General features: G+C 38.5%; 1 pseudogene across 1 annotated transcript; it reads right to left on the bottom strand.

Moving 5' to 3' along the window:
* Positions 1–2,900: 2,900 nt before the first annotated feature.
* Positions 2,901–17,779, bottom strand: LOC144542105 (sodium- and chloride-dependent GABA transporter 2-like; annotated as a pseudogene). The gene is made up of 15 exons (XR_013507100.1): positions 17,668–17,779; positions 17,304–17,438; positions 17,015–17,155; positions 15,866–15,950; positions 15,643–15,775; positions 15,294–15,428; positions 13,754–13,857; positions 13,548–13,672; positions 10,411–10,523; positions 10,147–10,284; positions 9,724–9,826; positions 7,644–7,744; positions 7,181–7,351; positions 5,275–5,450; positions 2,901–5,024 (listed from the first exon to the last, which is right to left on the bottom strand). The product of XR_013507100.1 is annotated as a sodium- and chloride-dependent GABA transporter 2-like (transcript).
* Positions 17,780–20,280: the final 2,501 nt, after the last annotated feature.

Here is a 20,280-nt window from a genome sequence, read left to right as displayed (position 1 = left end):
GCTGGTGGCTAAGGGGGCCCTCTGCCTCCCCCTATTGGTAGAAATGGTTCTGACCTGCCTACAGTTTGGAGTGGTCCTTATTGATTGATGTGCATTTTGATGCCGTGTTTCATTAGTGTGCAGTGTATGGGTTGCTGTGCGTTTGGTACTGTGTGCAGTGTTTCTGCCAGGGTGTGTGCCAAGTTTATCCTAATTCACTTGCAGTGCTGTGTGTTGTAGGGTCGTAGGGTGGCCGCCTGTGCCTATTAGGGGTCGACCTCTGTGGGGGCTTTTTGCTTTGGGTTGTCTAGCTGTAGTTTTAATGAATTCGTATCTTCAATAAAGGCTATTTTTTGTACCATATATCTGTCTGTGTGGTGAATATTCTCTTGCCTCTGACACCGGACCAGACCGGGTTAACAAAGGTGGTGGCAGCTTTATGCTATCTTAAAATCTTCAACAGCTAAAGTTTATTACAGTATTAATGTTCACAAATCCATAGGATAGCAATAGCATTATATGAATAGCATTATATGAATTCTGTTTTAGGGTGGATTTGTCATTTAACAATATGGATATAACATTTGTAAACTTCAGCTCTGTTGGCCAAAGTGAAATTGGTGTCGAGCTGTATTTTATTCATTGTTAAATAGAAAAAGTATCAGCCAATAACATACATGAATGGCTGAATACAATAAAGATCTAAATCAATCACTGCACTAAAAATATGAACAATGTCTCATTCATTTGGTTTTAAACAAGTTTTCTATTGCTAATGAAACGATAGCCTACTAGTTGCCATAGATTCCTCATGATGGTCTAACTCAGAGTTGGAGGGCCATGTTCAGAAATTACATCGCCAAATAAGAGTGTTAGTTTCTGTTACTGACTGGACTGCCTCCAAATGAAAATTACATGTTCATATATTGTAATTAATATATATGTAATTGTCTCCTTTCTGCTTTCATATTAATTGAATTGCTGTTGAATTAGGTCTATAATGATTCACGTCTGTCATGTTTGTTTTTTTCTTAGTGAACTGAAATAACTTTCATGTGATTTGTAATTAGGACTTACAAAACTGTGTTCATGAAAATAGTTCAAACCTCAACTGAGGTCTACTGAATCTAAACTGAGATTTTAGACCAGCCCTCTTCCTGCTATCGTCAAGTGATGAACCTGTAAAATGGGCTGGCTCAGTTTCAATACTAGTTTTCATCCTCTCCAACGCTGACAAGCCACGCTTATTCGGCTTCATATTCAGGGCAATATCTCACAATCTCTCCCTCAGTCTCCCTCTCTCTCTACTTTGACGGGAGGCTTGAAGAAGAGGAAGAAGCCATTTTTAAATCTCGGCCCGACTCTCGCCCTCCCGCCGCCTCCCCACTCGCGACTCCGTCACCTGGCAACAGTCGCCTACCAAGCTGCAGAGTGCAGTTAATATAGAACCTCCTTGGTGCAGACACACCACCACATTCAGAATAAGCAATAGGTCTACTGAGGAGAGACAAAGCTGCTGGCTCTAGTTTTCTAGAGAACTATCCAATTTGCTCTGTAGTTACATTTTAGAATGAAGTTCCATTATTATTAAGAATTGTGTTATTCTCACTTTCATTAGGCTACTCAACTAGGGAAATGTGGACTGGATGAATGCCGAATGGATAGGTCATAACCATTCGTACGAAGTGTTAGCCTAAATGATATGTCCCTTTGCCTATGAGCAAGGCAACATTAATCTGCCAGATTTTTGAATGGAGTTTGGCGTAATGTTCTCTCCATCAAGATAACCCTTTTCCCTCAAAGCCAAAAGACCGTGCTAACCTGGCTGAATTTAACCTGATGTGAACAGATATAATAACCATTAACCAGATATAGCCCATAAGCAAGCCAAACTGTAGCTACTAAATTCACGTAGTACTTGCTGAAAGTGAAACTAATTACAGGCTAGTCTATAATTTATGTCAAGAAAATTCCCGAACAGGAATGTGATATTGAAGTGAGGTAGGCTATATACATATACTACAAAATATGTTTTTTTCATCTGGAGACATCAGGATATTTAAGTGGGGAGCTCGAGAACACCAATTTTGTTATCTCAAAATAACGAGATAAAACGTAATCTCGAGAAAATATTGTGATATCACGTGACAATTCATTTGTAATGTCGAGATAACGGGATAAACAGTAATGTGTGAAAAAAAAAAAAAATAGGCTAATACTAGCAGTGCCAATACGGAGAATTACCACAAATACGCCTGTGTGACATCCATCATAGTTTGTAGCCTATGTAAACCTGCTTTAAATAAACAAGTCAAAAATAAGAATCTGACATTTACCGTGACACCGATACTGAGGTGGTGCTCCAGAAACTCCGAGGAATGTCTTCTGGAAAATGGCAGATTACTACTTATATTGTACTGGGTTAGCGTGGAAAAAAATATTGCCATGGCTGTTCTGTTTGGGATAATATTTACGGAGGTGCTAAAGTAATAATTACCAGGACCTGATCTCCTCAGAAGACCTCCCCTCGGAAAAGACCAGTGCTGAGAAGATCAAATTGCTAATCCAGGTCATGCAGGAGGATGTCCTTAACTTTTAATAACTTCTATCCAATTTTAACTCTTAACTTTTTCCACCACACTTCCAACCCAGTTACGATGGCAAGGAAGGACTGTAGAAGTGAGCACTCGGGACGACACGTCTTGTGTTCAACTCGGTAACCTTTATTTAGTAACCCCAACCCTATTACAGGATACTATCCGTATCTGTCCACCAGGTGGCAGTGATGTACCACAACACAACTCTGATAACACTACAGGAACCACCACCACCACCAGACAAAGCTCTCCTCCTCCCAGCAGGGGTCTCCCTCACCCTCTCACCACCAACTCCACCCCCACTCCTTGCATCCACCTGCACAAATGACTCCCAAACAGTCTCAGGCACTAAAGGAAGACATGTAAATCACTCATCACTTAATTACTGAACAGGTAAGAAGATCATCTTTTCTGGCCCCAATCCACCCACCAGAGACAGATTGAGACATGGTCTTGCTTGATCTCACTGCACACCTTTCCCATGCTTCCTCTGGGGTCCCCACGTCAGCAAACATAAGGTTGGCAACCGTTACCAACCATTGTCACAGAATGCAATTTGCGTTATTGTCAGTAAGTAAAACTTTATTTATAGCAACTTTTTAAAACACACAGTTTACAAAGCACTTCACAAAGAGAGAATAAAAACAAAAGACATGAAAGACATAAAAGGACACATGGTAACAAAGAACTTTAAGAAGAGACAATCCCTTAAAAGCCATCTGAAAATAACACAATCATACACAATAAAGTAAAACACATGCAACATCAAACATTTACAGATCCTGTTATGATAGAGGCCAAACCTATAAAAATACCCACATAAAATCACGCATACACACAAATCATAACCAAATAAAAAGAAGAAACCCATACAACCACTTTTCACAAAAAGGCCAGCATATAAAAGTGGGTTTTTAGGAGCTGCTTAAAAGAGTCAACAGACTCAGCTGATCTAATAGCTCACAGATCAGCAGCTGACAAATAGAATCAGGGGCCAGGTCATTCATGGCCTTGTAAGTGATTAAAAGAATCTGAAAATTAATTCTAAACTTGACAGGCAGCCAGTGCAGCGAGGCGAGAATTGGAGTAATGTGGGCCCTACAGTTAGTCCTATAGATAAAAGCCTGGCTGCTGCATTCTGGACCAGTTGAAGCCAAACCAAGGCTGCCTGGCCAAGGCAAGAGAACAGTATTTATTGCAATAATCTAAACATGAGAAAATGAAAACATGAATTAGACATTCCAGATCTTTGACAGATAGCACTTATCTAATTTTTACAATGTTTCTTATTGGGAGAAAACAGGATTGAACCAGCTTGTTGATATGCTGTTCAAAATTCATGCATTGGTTAAAAACAACAGCCAGATTTTTAGCGGTGTTAATGTTAGGAGCCAGTCATGGAGAATGAATAGATTGAATTAACTGAGTATCATCAGTGCAACAATGATATGAGATGCAATCAAAACTATTGAAAATCTGGCCCAAAGGAAGCATGTATAGCGAGCCTATCAATGAGGGTGGCATGATCAATAGTGGTAAAGGCAGCGCTTAAGTCGAGAAGCACTAAGATGGAATAATCACTGTTATCAGCACACATGAGGATGTCATTAGTAACTCTAAGCAGGGCAGTCACAGTACTGTTTTTGGTCGAAACCAAAAATGTTGTGTCCTTCAGTCACCTCTAGAATCTGCTCAGCTACTACTTCCTCCAGTATTTTGGAGATGAAGGGAAGCTTAGGAATACATTTCTTAAACACTGAAACACTTCTTAAATTTATTCTCAGCCATGTGAGCTGAGGTAGTATAGGAGTGTTAGTTCAATGTAGCTAGCAGGTGGCGGTGGGTGAATGGACAAGTGGCTAATTAGCTACGTCGGAGCTGTCATGACCACATAATGACCAGTCTTCTCTAAGGTAGAAAAAATAGAATAAAAAGCGGCTAAAAAAGGAACTAACGTAGTTGTGTTCTCGCCCTTCTTGTCTATAGCGTGAACCGTCTGAAGGTGAGCCATGAGGGGAAAACGGTGTATGCATAAAGGAATGAAGCTATATGAAGCGGTGGCTGAATAAAGCAAAAATGACATTGTCCGGTTAGGTGCAACAGCTACAGTAATGCTCACATTGTATCGAACCGTGGTGGTAAAGAGAGAGCTGACAACACAAACAACACACAAAACACAAAAACAACACAAAAAATGTATAAAACAAAGATGAAGGGTCATTTCTGTAGGACTTTGTAATTTTGTGCCGCATTACTTCACATAATATGATCTGTGTTGTGGCATCTCAGTGTTGATGTATTCATTCAAGCACTGCCCCATCAAAACTGGCTTTACAGTCATGTTTAAAGCACACAGCTCTGTGAATGACAGATGTTTTCAGGACTGAGGTTCCTCTTTGGTGATTCACTGACCAGGTCTTCTGCTGGAGTGCATAACACTCTCACTCTCTGTGAGGAGGGAGAGAAACATAAATCCCCATTATGATCTGTATTCATTATCATACTGTGTGTACTATAATTAATAATAATAATAATAATACAATTAAACAATTTGGTCATTCTGTTCCAGAGCACTCATGGTCTTCTCTGGCTTCTCACCCTCTGTACACAGAGGGCCCACAGAGTGCACAGAGTGCCAAATTGTTCAATCCCCAACACTAACCACAAATCACCACCAGTGCACCAACATTTGACTTACAGCGTCTCAGTGTTGATGTCTTCATTAAAAGTAATCCCCCTCAGAACTGGAATAGGGTTTTCAGCCGTGGTCAAAGTACACAGCTCTGTAACAGAATGGGGTGTTTCGGGGTCAAGAATCCTCTTTGGTGATGCATTGAGCAGGTCTCTTGCTGGAGTGCATAATGTTTTCAGTCTCTGGAAGAAGGGAGGAAAACATAACCCAACATTAACCACTGAATTCACTCTCATACTAAATTCACTGTAACAGGTGGGTTAGAAGTAGAGCAGACTGCATAAAGTAAAAGACAATAGGACCCCATTGAAAACCTGAACTGAAACACTCGTGCCAATTTGATCACTACAGCAGTGTAAGGGTAAAGAATACAATTTCAGTGGATGTTACAAGTCCTTCGTTTATAGTCTTGGATAACATCATGACTAATGAGTGAGTGAGATTAATAAATTGGGCATAGAGAAAAACAAAAAATGTATCGATAATCTAATTTATTATATTGCAATTGAAATGTAAAATACATGTGTGTTTAACACACATACACACTTTGTTTAACACAAAGTGTGTATGTGTGATAATAAAGTGTGCATGAGTTGTTGCCTGAGTCAATCTTCATTAACCCATACATTTTTTAATAACTGACATTGTGCATTTAGGTGAGAAGATTTGATGAGTTTTTATTAATTGGTGATGGTTTTGAAAAGCATACCGTTACATAGGCTATTTCATTTAAAATTCTGTGTTGTTTCTCAGTGTTTTACTTCGAGATTGTGTATTTTCTAATACATTTCACACTCTCTCATTTCTCTTTAAGGCTTCCATGATAAAGATATAATATAGTTATTTATTGTATGAGTTGATTGTAAATTTGGTGGTAGTCCACCAGCTTTGGTGGGATGGGGGCCAGCTTATTGCCTCCGCCAAGGAGGTAATGTTTTCACCTGCGTCTGTATGTTTGTCCGTCCGTCCGTTAGCAGGATATCTCAAAACATTGGTCACAGATTTGCACAAAAACTTGGTATGAAGGTTGGTTATGGGCCAAGGAAGAACTGATTAACTTTTCATGTCGATTGGCCAAAAGGGGGCATGGAGGTAGGGGTGGCATATCACCAAAAGGTGCATAACTTCAGAACAGATTCACATATTACAACTTTGACAAAAGGATGTGCAGGGAAGAACCACTGGGCCATGCCTTCTTATGGTTTTTGTAATGTCTCTGAAGAGGTATTGTCAGACATGGCGGAGGTCTGTGCTCTACTGAGCACATTCTTTTAATGAGTTTGGCCTATATTGAGTTTTGTATATTGGCAAGGTTGTGTGTGGTTATTACAATTTTTCTAGTTATTGAAAGGCACAGCTTTTTCACAGACCACTAGATATCCTGTCCATCAAATCAATTAGTTACACAGGACTCAACTACTATAATTATCGAGTGTATTTGAGTTGTTGTGTTAAAGTTAGCTGATATACAAGATTATTGTAAGGTTGCAGGTCATAAGCTGGCTAGTTTTATGTGTTGAATGATAGTTTTAAATTGAGTGATTACTGTATTAGGGGCTGTCTCTGTTGATATATTATGTCTTTTTACAACAATGTATGTCAAACAATGTAGCATCTTAGGAATGATGTTACATGAGGGCCATCAACTGGCCAATTAAGGTTACTACCACAGCCATTGCACAGTTTAATGATGACCTAATAAAATCATTACAATCAAATAACAAAGAAGGATTGTTGTTATGTTGACAAAAAGTCCCTGTTTGTCCCTGAGCACTTTTTGAAAGTTGAATGTTAATCTAATCAGTAGCACTAGCTCACAACTCAAGTAAATCTTTGTACTGAACAGGGTACGTTGGGCCACCACAGATGCACTAATAGCTAATGTGTGTAATTTGCATAATACATAGAGTACCTGTCTCAGTGTTCCTGAGGTTACAGTGATACTGTAGAGAAACCACAGAGGAACCAGGAGAGCCGAAGAGAGAGCAAGACATATCCCAATGGCGTTGCCCCACCAGGGGTATTGATAGGTGTTGTTGTATTTCAGAGGGGTGAACTTGACCAGAGAGAAAAGTAATATGCCCTGTCAAAAAAGAAGAGGTAGAGGCAGAGAACGTAAATTAAACGGCATATTTTTTGACTTCGTAATGGGATAAAAATAAAACATGCAAAGAAAAATGAATTATAATTATGGGTCTGTATGTATGCGTACATTCACGTTTGTACATTCATGTATCCATACTCACATACATGCATACAGACCCATAACACATTCATTTTTTCTTTGAATAGTTTTGGCATACAGTATTTTGATAAAGCCGAATGTAGACCTTCAGAGGCTTACAGAAACAATAATACACAATACATTTACTTACAGTGCAGACAGAAGGTGTGATGTACTTCCAACAACATTTCATATAAGGCCACGGGCGGTAACCAATCATGTCCATAATTTTATCATAATAACGATCAGCACCTTGGAGACAGACATTCATATTAGCCATATCAGCCTTCAAAGCATGAAGTCCTGTGCTGTGTATTCAATAATCTATATTTGAATGTAAGGAAGGTGATATTCTAGGCAATATTTGGGCATATTTCAGCAGGCAACAGGGTGAGTCCCATGGTCAAATTTCTATTTAAATGTTTCCTGGCAATGTATGTTCAATGTTCTGATTAAAACAATAATGAGGCAACTCTTTGGGCACCGTTGTCATTCAGAGTTGCCAAAAAGTAGCCCAGTGTATCATAGCATTAAAACTTTGTTTAACAGGTTTAAAATTTTCATATTCAAATAATCAAAAATGTTTAAAAAAGACATTGTTAAAATTGATTGGTTGATTTTGTTTGAGCAGTCACATTTAAATTTAGGCTATTTTTTTCAAAATCCACCATTTCAGACTAACGCACCACAACTGGACTTTGTTTTGATTGGCTCCCCTCACTAAATAATTATTGAAATCCTTCCAATCAGCCCCATTTGCAGCATTTGAACTGACACACTGGAAAGCCTCCACTCAGCAGGTTTAGATTTGAATTAGAGGAGCTGCTGTTGTCAGCCAGTCAAGGTCCAGTATTGTGACTCTTGTGCCTGTGAGTCTTCAAAATTATTCAATTTAACTACATGAATTCAACTTTTAACTAAACTTAATTTGTTTGCAAAACATAATGTCAAACACAATGTTATTGTCATCCTGAACCAGTACATTTGACAACAAAATCATGAAAACTGAATAATATGGGACCTTTAAGCCTGGATTAATCCCTCTGGAATAGTTTAGCTAGAACAATGATTTTACTTCCATCAGCATGACGTAGACTCATGAGTTGGTGTGGAAATGACTACCAATGGTTACCATGTTTCCAGGGCCTGGACTATAGACTATTTACTCTGCCATTACACACTTCAAAATGAAATGAAATGAAAGAAATGCATCTGCAGTGGCCTAATGCAGCCATCAATAGCAATCTCTTAAACTGTTATACTGCCTTGGACAACCATGGAGGAATCTCAAATTTTAATCAAAGAGAACAAGAGCTGAAACATAATCTCGGCTGGACATTGGGAGTCAGACATTTATTTTGTTTTTAGTACAACTGTGGTAACACATCTATGGATGGGTCTATGGAGCGGGCTGTGTCCGTCCATCTGTCAAATGTGATATGTCAGGTGACATCTCAGACACCACTGGTCTAATTGATTGAACTGATGGGGGCACTATAGCTGAAGGTCAGAATTTTAAACTCAAATGGGATACCTTGGGTACCACTGGTCCAATTATGACAAAACTTGGTGGGATGACGCATTTTGGCACTGTGTTCTGGTGTTTAAAACATTTTACCAATTGACCTGATGGAGGCGCTATAATTCATGGGAAACATTTCTACATTTGAAAGGTCATAACTCCTACACAGTTAAATCCCAATGACATGAAACTTGCTACACTCATTCAACTCTCCTTACAAATTACAGTGTTTGGCCTAATGGGGGTACTATATTCAAAGGTAAAAAATTTCAATATCTCGGACACCAATGGTCCAATTTTGACAAGGGTTGATGTATTTTGGCACTGTGTTCTGGCGTTTAAAAATAACATGAATTGACCTGATGGGGGCGCTATAAAGGTCAACATTTTAAACCAGGCCATAACTGATACACCACTGGTCCAACTTTGAAGAAACTTGGAAGGGTGTTAAATCTTGACACTGTGTTCTGGTGTTTAAAAATATACACTGATTGGCCAGATGGGGGCATTATAATTGAAGGTCAAAATTTCTTTGAAAACTCCTGCCCTGCCTCGTAAGCTCGATTGATAGGAAAGTTGCTGCGCAAATCAAGATAGTATTATTGGTGGCTTTGGAGTATACTGTATTTTTAAATCCATATTTTCTAATGCAAATTAATGACTGCCATGAATGATAATTGTCTTTGAATAATAACGTTCTGTAACTCACCATATATCCATCCTACACAAATAGACTCCAAAATGGCAAAAAACATTATCGGTATTCCACTGCTAGCGTAGTAGTCAAACAGCTGAAATATATATATTCCACCCTACAGTCCATTAGAGAGAAAGAAAGGGAGAGACAGAAAAGAGACAGAGAGAGAAACAAAGAGAAAAGAGGCAGGTCCTTTGAAATAACAAATCTCAGCTGTAGAGGTATGTTTATCTTATGGGGACAGGCAAAATCACTTGCCATTCCACAGCAGGCAAAGCTGTCCAACAGCAAAGCATATATGACAAAGAGAGATAGAGAAACATACAGACATGAGACAGACAGACAAAGGGAACTACAGACAAAGGGATATGACTACAAATAGAGGTAATTTCCAAACAGTTTTAACTACACAGGATAAACAAAATGGACTCCCACCTCAGTGACCATCAACAGGCCAACAATTGAGCATACAACACAGATGACCAGCAGAAGTAGTTTACGTCGATGACCAGTGAAAAAGAAGGATGGATACATGTCTGATATGGATGTGACCAGGCCTTCCAGATACACAAACTGTGGGTAAACAATTAGTGCTTTTACTTTTCAAATAAAAAATAACTGAAGGGCTTCAATGGGAATGTTGCTTGAGTTTACATCCTTTCTACATTTATTTACCACAATTTAATGGTAACACCTTACCTGACTGTCCAGTCCAAGGAAGATAATCATAATGAAGAAGAATGTAGCCCAGAGTTGGGGAACAGGCATCATGGCTACTGCCTGAGGGTAGGCAATGAATGCCAGGCCAGGGCCTGTAAGTGGTCCATAACAGATGCCAAAATATGTTAGAGTCATTATAGGTGATACTGTACATTGTATACTAATTCCATGTAATCAGTAGAGCAAGAGTAATCACATAACACCTGCTGAGCTTGTGCCCAGAGATGGTGTAGTATTTAAAGGATAAATTCAGTGACAATCCGCAGACAATATTGGCTCCCGAGTCAGCTATCACCTGAACCGGCGAGCTCATGCAGTGCGCTAACATGCGTTAACAAGCAGTCAGTCCAAACGGGGTTTGTCAAAATATCTCCAAAAAAGCCAGTCTGTCAAACCGATATTGTGACCAACCGCCGTCTTTATTTTCACAGTCTGCACAGTGGATAGTCTTCTACCAAACTTTACCTGGCTCCATGTGCAACTGTTTACAATCTGACCTGACCTTCTGTAAAACTAGATCACGCCACCAGTAATGCACTTTCACCTCACATCAGTCTGTGCTGTGGCAGAGAAAAATAATTCTATGACTTCCTGATTAGTGCAAGTGTGCATAATGGCAGAATTGTGTCATGACATTAGAGATCATTAAAAATTTTTGTACTTTGCAACTTTTCCGTTTACTCACTCTACAAATGCCTTTTTTGGAGATATTTTGACATACCTGGTTTGGACTCATTGTTAGCAGTGAGAGGCCTAGTAACGGAGCTCCACGTTTCAACTGACAGCTGACTCGGGAGCCAATATTGTCTGCGAGTCCAAGTATTACAGGTATGTAAGAGACAAATTATATATGGGTCCAAAGTCGCCAAACGTATCCTTTAAGACAGTGGTTCTCAAAGTGGGGTCCGGGGACCCCCAGGGATCCGTGGCACTCTGCCAGGGGGTCCGTGAAAACTTTTCAGATTCATTCATTTAAATTATCATGATATAAAAAAAAGTTTATTTTTTATTTTTTATTTTTTTACAAAAGGCTTCATAGTTCAACGAATAATATTTTATTTTTTTAAATCTAAAATAGTTCATAGATTACGTTCTAATCTAATGAATCTATAAATTTAAAAGTCAAGCATGTCACCCGTTACCGTGGAAACAACAATAACTGGTATGTCAGTCAGCGGCTGCTAGCATGCTACGAAGATGGACAGATTTTTAAAACGACCGATTACGGCTACAAATGAAGTAAATGAAAAACAAAAAACAAAAGTAAGGAAATACGATGAGGAGTATCTCCAATATGGATTTATTGAAGTGGAAGGGAGGCCGAAATGTTTTATATGCCTGCAGTGTCTTGCCAATGAGGCGATGAAGCCTGCCAAATTGAAGAGGCACCTCGAGACCAAGCGTCCAGATTATGTAAAAAAAGACCGCTCTTTTTTTGAGAGGAAGGGCGAGGACTACCGTCAGCAACAACAACGGATGGTGAGTGTTACAAAACAAAGTAGTGGTTTGGGATTGTAGCAATGTTGCAGATGTTTTGCAATCTACTTGATACATACAGTATGTTGCAATGCAGGCATGTGTCCAGTTTGTTATAGCCTGCATTTATTTTATGTTTAGACTTTTATCAATCAATACGTATAAACCAGGGGTGCTCAATACGTCGATCGCGATCTACCAGTCGATCGCAAAAGTGTATTGGTAGATCGCATGACATTAAAAAAATAGACGTCTATTTTTTTTTTTGATTGACATACAGGGCAGCCAGTCAGATGACAACAAAATTTTTCTGACCTTTAGGTCACCGCGCATGCGCAAAAAGGCGCTAAGTGCAGCAAAACTAACAAGCTAGTCAGCGAGTTATCTCCAATTTTAAGCCCTCGCTTTTTTCTTTAAAACTAAAGAAAGCTTATGACCATCAAAAATGAGTGGGGTTGCTGGACCAAGTAAGAAGACAAAAACATATCACTTTCATATGGAATGGGAGGTGGACTTTTTTTTCACGATGTCATTTTCCAAGTGCGTTTGCCTCATCTGCCAGTCTACCATCGCAATACCAAAGAAGAATACCACATGAAGATCATTAAGTCCAAGTACCGTTCCACCATGACTGATGAACATTTGGAAGTGTGCTTGAGGCTGGCTGTCAGCAGCTACTGTCCGGACTATGCATCCCTGGCTGATTCAATTCAGTGCAAGTCATCAAAGTAAACTGATGTAATTACAAAAAATGTTCATAGTTAATTAAGTTGTGTTGTGCAATATTGGCTCATGCGGTTACGCAGGGTACATCAACATACATTGTAAATAAAGAATCCTCAATATATTTGAAAATAATTCTATGTTTTGCATTTTTGTAGTGGGTAGATCTTTGTGACTTGGTCATTTTATAAGTAGCTCGCATGCTGAAAAAGTGTGAGCACCCCTGGTATAAACTAAGAGTGAAACACTTTATCTTGGTGTGTGTGTGTGTGTGTGTGTGTGTGTGTGTGTGTGTGTTCTGAAATGCACTTAAAATTAGCACTTTTCTCTTGATTTCCCTTTGATATTTTGTTTAAATACAGTGTTACTTGCAGCTAATTGATTGATTGTTTTATGGGTATTCTGTGTTGAGATGGTGCAAATATTTTGAATACATATCTAATATCTTTCTAATACATTTCTCTTGTGTTGTTCTTTCACATAACTAAGACTATAGAAGTGTAAAAAATAGGCTACGTCAGATTATTCCAAGGGACATACATGTCAAGTCAATTTTTATTTATATAGCCCAAAATCACAAATCAGAATGAGGGGGTCCCCGGTATATTCTCTGTCTTGTAAGGGGTCCTTGGCTGAAAAACAATTGAGAACCTCTGCTTTAAGACACTTAATTCTGGCACTATGTACCCCTACTGGTCAAGGTCAAAATCTCCCCCCTGACTCTGTCTTCTAAGCCTTCACAAAGATACTTGGTATATTGCCCTTCAATATACACAAATACACTTTTCAAAACAAAAAGCAGGAAATTAAACAGGAGCAAAACTTAATATCATTGAACGAAAACAGAATGTAAAGGAAACAACACAGTAAAATAAAGCACATATGGGCCATAACATTGCATTATGGACAATCCCAACCTGATTCAGCCACTTCTGAGATGTCTACACCCAACTCATACGCCATGAAGCCAAGGACAGAGAAGACTGCAAAGCCAGCCACAAAGCTGGTTAAACTATTCAACAGGCAGAGGGCAAATGTGTCTCTGTAATTGAAAAAGATTAATACTAAGTCATGTGAACAACAGAAAGATAAATAGAGACAGACAAATATTTATTTTCCTTACTTGTAGCAGTTGTTGTTGTATTTGTTGTAGCTTCCCAAAGATGCTAAACAACCTGAGCATACAACATAGGAGAAAAATATCTGGCTCCCAGCATCCATCCACACCTGAAAACAAACAATGAAATGGTTTTAGTTGTTTTATTGTTTCTGCATGACATGTATGATTACTCTGGTTTGGTGGTAGATGCTGTCCAGTCCCACAGCGCCTAGCTAGGTGTGCAGCATCAACTGTTGCTGTAGTTGAAGTTACTACAGAGTACAACAAAAAGACTGATATCTGTTAACAAACACAAGAAACCAGCAAAAAGATCTCTCAAAGAAATAAGTCTAGATGTGGCTAGAATTACATAGAAATGTTAAATGTCACTGTCATCCCTGGAAACAAGCTGCGTCCAACATGTCGTATTAATCCTAATAAAATGTCCAATTCATTTTAAAAGTGCTCCTATATCAAATAGCCACCTGGTCCAGAGAGCTGAGGTGTATTAATGAATTTGGGTGATACATTATAATATACAAAAAATCAAGTACTTTCAAGGCCATCTATTCATTTTCAAATACTTTTAAGACTTTATTTTATTTTCCTCAAATCCATAAACTTTCAAGGATTCTCAAGGCCAAGTGACAAATGGCAAACCACATGAATCCTGAGACTACTGAATGATAATCTGTTTTCCTTTCAATTTTCCACCAAATGTTGCACTGACGGTTGATAAGCAAATTCTCTAATATTACCTGTTAGGTCTACATGTCTAAGTCATTATCATTAGGTAAAGCTTTAAATTCACATTGAGAACATTTATTTTTATTCTTCTCACTTTTTCACTGAATAACATGAATAGCACCATCTGGTGGTTAGAACCGGGCATTACCATACTGTAAGACGACGTAACACAAACAACTTCAATGACTCATTAATCTATACAGGGGGAAATAACCATCCCCATATCCACTAGGAATACATCAAATATGATGTATGAGGAAGCAATAGTCCAAGGCCCAGCTTCATACTACTTATATAACAACAAGAACTGACGTTATATATATATATGTCTGTTGGGGTGGGATTGACGTGGAGTTAGGGGGATCTGTGGGTTGATTATGACAATTTATTTGGATTCCTCATATCTGAATCATTAACAAGAATGACAATTTACTGAATATTATATGAATTCCACCCAATTAAAATGTCCAATTTGGGTGCAGTCAGCTTGATTTATCCAAGCTCAATTTACAGGAATACTTGTCTTACTGGTTTCTAACAAGAGGAACCCTTTCAGAGCAGTCTGAGATGGTGGGTGTCATGGCGTGTGATTTGACATGCAACCCTGTAGCCATCACCAGTATTGGTTTGTTCTTCATTAATAGGCTATACTTAACTTAATTAGAACATATTCACTGATTAAAGGTCATTATAGAAATGTTTGAACTATAAATAGTAATCTTACATTGCTGTTTTAGAAAGCAAGAATACAGTTTGTGATGCTGAAATATTAGTGTTATATAGAGTGACTCACTCATCATTCACGCTTTAGCCTCACCTGAGGATCTGCAAGGCGGCCTGGATCAGGATAGAGGTAAAATCTGATGCCATCTATGGCTCCTGGTAATGTCAGACCACGGATCAGCAATACTATCATCATCACATAGGGAAAAGTAGCCGTAAAATAGACAACCTGAAAGAGGACCACCAATATATAATCACTATATTAGGGGGGGTAAAATTTTACTTCAAGTCAGGACATAGATTATCACTGAAATGCAAAAATGAGAAACGTTTGGACATAAAATACTTACTGCATTTTTTAACAGTTAAGCATATGTAATGAATATATATCTCAGATATATATACTGTTACCTATATACAGTATATCTATCTACAGATCTCACCTTCCCTGAAGACATGACTCCCTTCCAGACACAGAAGTAGCAGACGATCCAGCTCAGTAGAAGACACCCAGCCAGGTCCCAGCGGATACTACCCATCTCCTCGATTCCTCCAGACACACCCAAGATTCTTCTCCTGAACACAGAAATTTAAGTTTAGGATCATTTTCCTTTCTCAATTGTGTAAAACAATTTCTTCATTCATAGAGTTCTTGTGAATACGTACTGCCAGAATTCTTTAACTGAAGATGTTGCATTCCCCTAAATGTGGCCATTTGATGAATGATTCTGACCATAATCAGAGCAGTCCTCTTGTAGTGGGAGAGTAAGAATAACAAGTAAGGATGGCATTTTGCTAACATGTTGGTCAACAATTCATGCCAGCTTTGTAACTAAAAGCTGCAGTATGCATTTATGCTTTCCAACAACTAACACTGTGGCGATCTGTTGCCACCATTATCTTTGATTCTACAGAAAGTCTGTGGCATCTGATATTTGGTCACTAAAAGAACCGCAACAGAAGATCATCCTCAAAAGATGATGGAATTACAGGGTTTTTCTTCACAGATCCACTTTATGCCTGTCCTCTTAAGAGACAAGGTGGTTAAACATTTGTCCCGATAGGCTACAATTAGCTCAAATGGTCTAATTTGGTTTGTAAGCATAAACAAGCACAGATCCTGTACTGACTCATGGCGCATGTGTTCAGTTCTACGCACTGAAGCACTACGACAGGTAAAATTACCTAATTCCACTAGTTACTTAAATACCACACGATGACGTCACCTACCGTTAAAGTTTGTAGGGCAGCGAAGACGAGTTACTGTCTGCAAATCCTCGTTACTAACTGTGGAATATTAAGTTTCACTTTTGTTTTCACACCGGGAGACTCTGTGGATTGAGTTCAATGCTGCTGGTCTGCACATCTCCAAATTACAGACATGACTTGATGCGCACATCAGGCGCATTAGAGATCGATTTAGATCCATTTCTACACACTGACTAACTTTTGATTTTGTGCCTCTATATGGGAAACACTGCATCTCACAGACAAAAACGCCCCCTAGAGGCCATCTGACGAAGTGCATCATCATACCTGACTGACTGACTGACTGACTGACTGACCTGAATTTGGCTTGTGATGCCCTCGGCTGCGCCGTGGGAAAAAGGCCATAAGACAGACTCAAATCCATGACCTCTTACCAAATTCTCCTGTAAGCAACTTTCCATCTCAAAACGTTTATTGTATGCTTTTAGTTCTTGTAAAAAAGTTGGACAGAAATTACCTTTCAAATTAAAGGGAAAAGAAGTTCATATTAAATATGGATTTCAAAATGCAGTTTCCCAAATTTTATGACATACTGTATATGTTTACCTGTGTTCCAGCTGTTGTTGCAGTTGGCCCAGGGGAGTTCAGTGTTGAAAGAGGAGAACAGGTAGAGGAAGGCCCAAGCCAGTATGACGATATAATACATCACACAGTAGAGCATAATCATTTGATTGCCGTAGCCTAAACCTATTGACAAAAATATGTCATTATCTGCAAATATACAAATGCTAAATTTTCAACATAATGTAATGTAGATGCACAACAAATTCAACATGCATAAATATTGCATAAACTGTATTCTATTGTATTGAAGGTTCAGTTGAGCTAGCAGTACCTTCAAATAAAGGACAAATTTTCCTCCAACATGTGATTCCACCCTGACCGGTTAACTGTCCCAAAGATATCTCCAAAAAGAAGAGGGGGATTCCACAGGTAACCAGGAACAGAACATACGGAACAAAGAAAACTCCTTATGGGAAAAATGTTGTGGGATTATAGAGAGACAAAGACACAGAGAGACATAGAGAGAAATTGAATCACAATTCACTGCACTTCTAATATGATGGTTATTACATCAATAAAAATTCTAATTCTAAATTTGTGACTGTTTCAAGATATAATTCATGCAATCTGTTCCATCTTCCTCCTGAGTAGCTGCTGTACAGAGAGACTTTTATGCCTTAAAATCATGCTCTCACCTCCTCCATTTTTGAAGCACAGATAGGGAAATCTCCAAACATTGCCGAGACCAATGATTTCTCCAACTACTGCTAAAATGAATTCCTTTTTGTTGGCCCACTGGCCTCTCATCTGAGGCTCTGATGGTGGATGATCTTGATCATTGTCATCTTTCATCAACTTAATCTCTGGCTTGCTTGCTGGCTCCATTGGGTCAACTGTTGAGATGTTGGATTAAAACAGTAATGGAGTGAGTGGTGAGAAGTATATAATGTGTGTATATATATATATATATATATATATATATATATATATACTGTATATATTTTGAAGAAATGGCATTATACATTACATTATATTGAACTTTCACAAAGAACAGTAGAATGAGGAAATGAGCAAGTGCTTCACCCTAATTTTTTGGTTTCTTAGCCTTTAGCCTCCATGCAGCCTTTGCTTCATGAGCTGGGGTAGATGAAACCCCAGAGTCCAGTCATACCTCTGGTAATACTAATTTCATAATAAGTGACAGCACTTGCTCAATTTGACAGGTGACAGAACGTAATATGGCTGCACGTGGCTTAAAAAAAAAAACATTTAATAAACACACTTGAATTCTGTAACTTCAGACCTTTAATATGTTTTTATGTTTCCAATTGCATTTTTAAATGCATGCATTGCATTTAATAATAATAATAATAGTTGTTATAGTTTACAGTGTAAAAAAAAAAAATTACGAACTCCTACTTCCTACTGTTGAGTTGCAACCCATTATGCACAATCCATGTCTTGATTGTGGAGGAAACTAAAAACTCTCACCCTAAAGTTTTATATTTTATGTATACTTGATAGGTACACAGATAATTTTCTTACATTCTTAAACTAGATGGCACTCAGTAGAGCGCATACCTCCGCCAACGCTATGCAATTGTCAATATGCCTTGTCGGATTTTCAAAAGTTAATCATTTCTTCTATGCCACATTACTAACTTGTTTCACATCAGAAGATGCACACATTTTCATGACTGTACCTGAAATGGGACATTAAAATTCTAGCCACTTTTAAGCGTTTCAGCTGATTATCACAACACCACATGGCCAATCAGCACTATTTCTGTTCAGTGGACATTAGAGCTGACGTTCTACGAGTGGACCAAGTTTTGGAAATTTGGCCACATGTTTGATTGGGCCAAGAGTGGAGGGTTTGCTTGTTCTTATGTCTGCTGACAGGCACACAAAGTTAATTGGTGCTGCGTAAATCTGTTGGGAAGTTATGCCTTTTTGTGAGAAGCCACGCCTGCCTTTGGACAATCAGTGTGAAAAGTTAATCAGTTCTTCCATGCTCCATGACCAACTTTTCCACCAAGTTTCGTGTGAATCCGTTCATAATTATATTAGATATACTCCCAGCAGACAAACATGTGAATGGGGCGAAAACATAACCCCTATTCAAAGAGGTATTAATTGGCGGAGGTCATTTAGAGACTGAGGAGAAGATTTAACCAACAAGTAATGAAAAATGGGCAACATAAATACATAAATACAACAAAAATACCTATGCGTGGACATGTTACCCCAGGTTTGTTGAATTTAATATGACACTGTAAGAACTTATCCATTTCTGCATTAGGAAAAGGACAATTTCTCTTTTTTTTATATAAATTTGAGGTATTACAAAATTGAACTTTTTGGAGATATGTGGTTTTACAGCACTATCTTTTTTCTTCAAGTCTCCTTGTCTCCTCTGTGGATGCTCTGTACTGGCACACTGACACAGCAACACTGTGATTGATGTAAGCCTTATACCCAAAACTTTCTATAGCTTCTAATTTGAGATCCTGACAATAAAACCATCCTCAGCATGCTGAATGTCAACGCAAAAAATACACATGCACACAGCAGTAATTAATGAAAACTAATAAGACAACATAACAAATGAGAAACTTCATAGAGGGTGCTGTGATTGATCGACCCAGTTGTTACATCCTAACACAACACAATACAAAACTACCTCAATGCCCTGAGTCAGAATGAACGATACATCCTAAAAGAAAGCACCAACAAAAAGCATGCAAGTGGAATCTCTTCATTAAGCCCTCCTGGAGTAGGTGTGCCCAAGCTACTGATCCAAAATGCTTCTCTTTAAAGAAGTAATCTGTTCCTGTTTCCCCTCCTCTAGGCATTTTACTAGTCTTTACCCATAAAGTAAAGGCCAGTCAGATCATGTCCATAGTTGGAAGAGCAATCAGTGCAGATTCACAGAACTCCTTTTCGGCCAATCAGCACCTACTGTATGTTTTTGACTATTTCCTTCACTTCCATTGATCCATGGACTTGATACACGTTGAAGAATGTTTCTTTCGATCATGAGGCTGGGACTGGGCTGTCAAACACGGTAATATCAGTTTACCATATATTTTAACAATCTTTTGACTGTTTAACTGATGTTAACGTTATAGCTATTGTTGTAGAATTGAACTGAAGGGATCTGGAATTTTCGGGCCAAAAACGTCAAACGGAGTTCTGTGAATCTGCACTCGATTGCTCTTCCTCAAAGACCAGGATGTGTGTCTCAGTAAACTGAAAGTGAATTGCAAGAACTGAATTTGAATTACGAGAACTGAATTTGAATTGTG

This window comes from Centroberyx gerrardi, chromosome 13 (genome assembly GCF_048128805.1).
Source record: "Centroberyx gerrardi isolate f3 chromosome 13, fCenGer3.hap1.cur.20231027, whole genome shotgun sequence".
In the NCBI taxonomy this organism is placed as follows: domain Eukaryota; kingdom Metazoa; phylum Chordata; class Actinopteri; order Beryciformes; family Berycidae; genus Centroberyx; species Centroberyx gerrardi.
The sequence above is the reverse complement of the archived record's forward strand: the minus strand, read 5'-3'. Positions and strand labels throughout refer to the sequence as shown.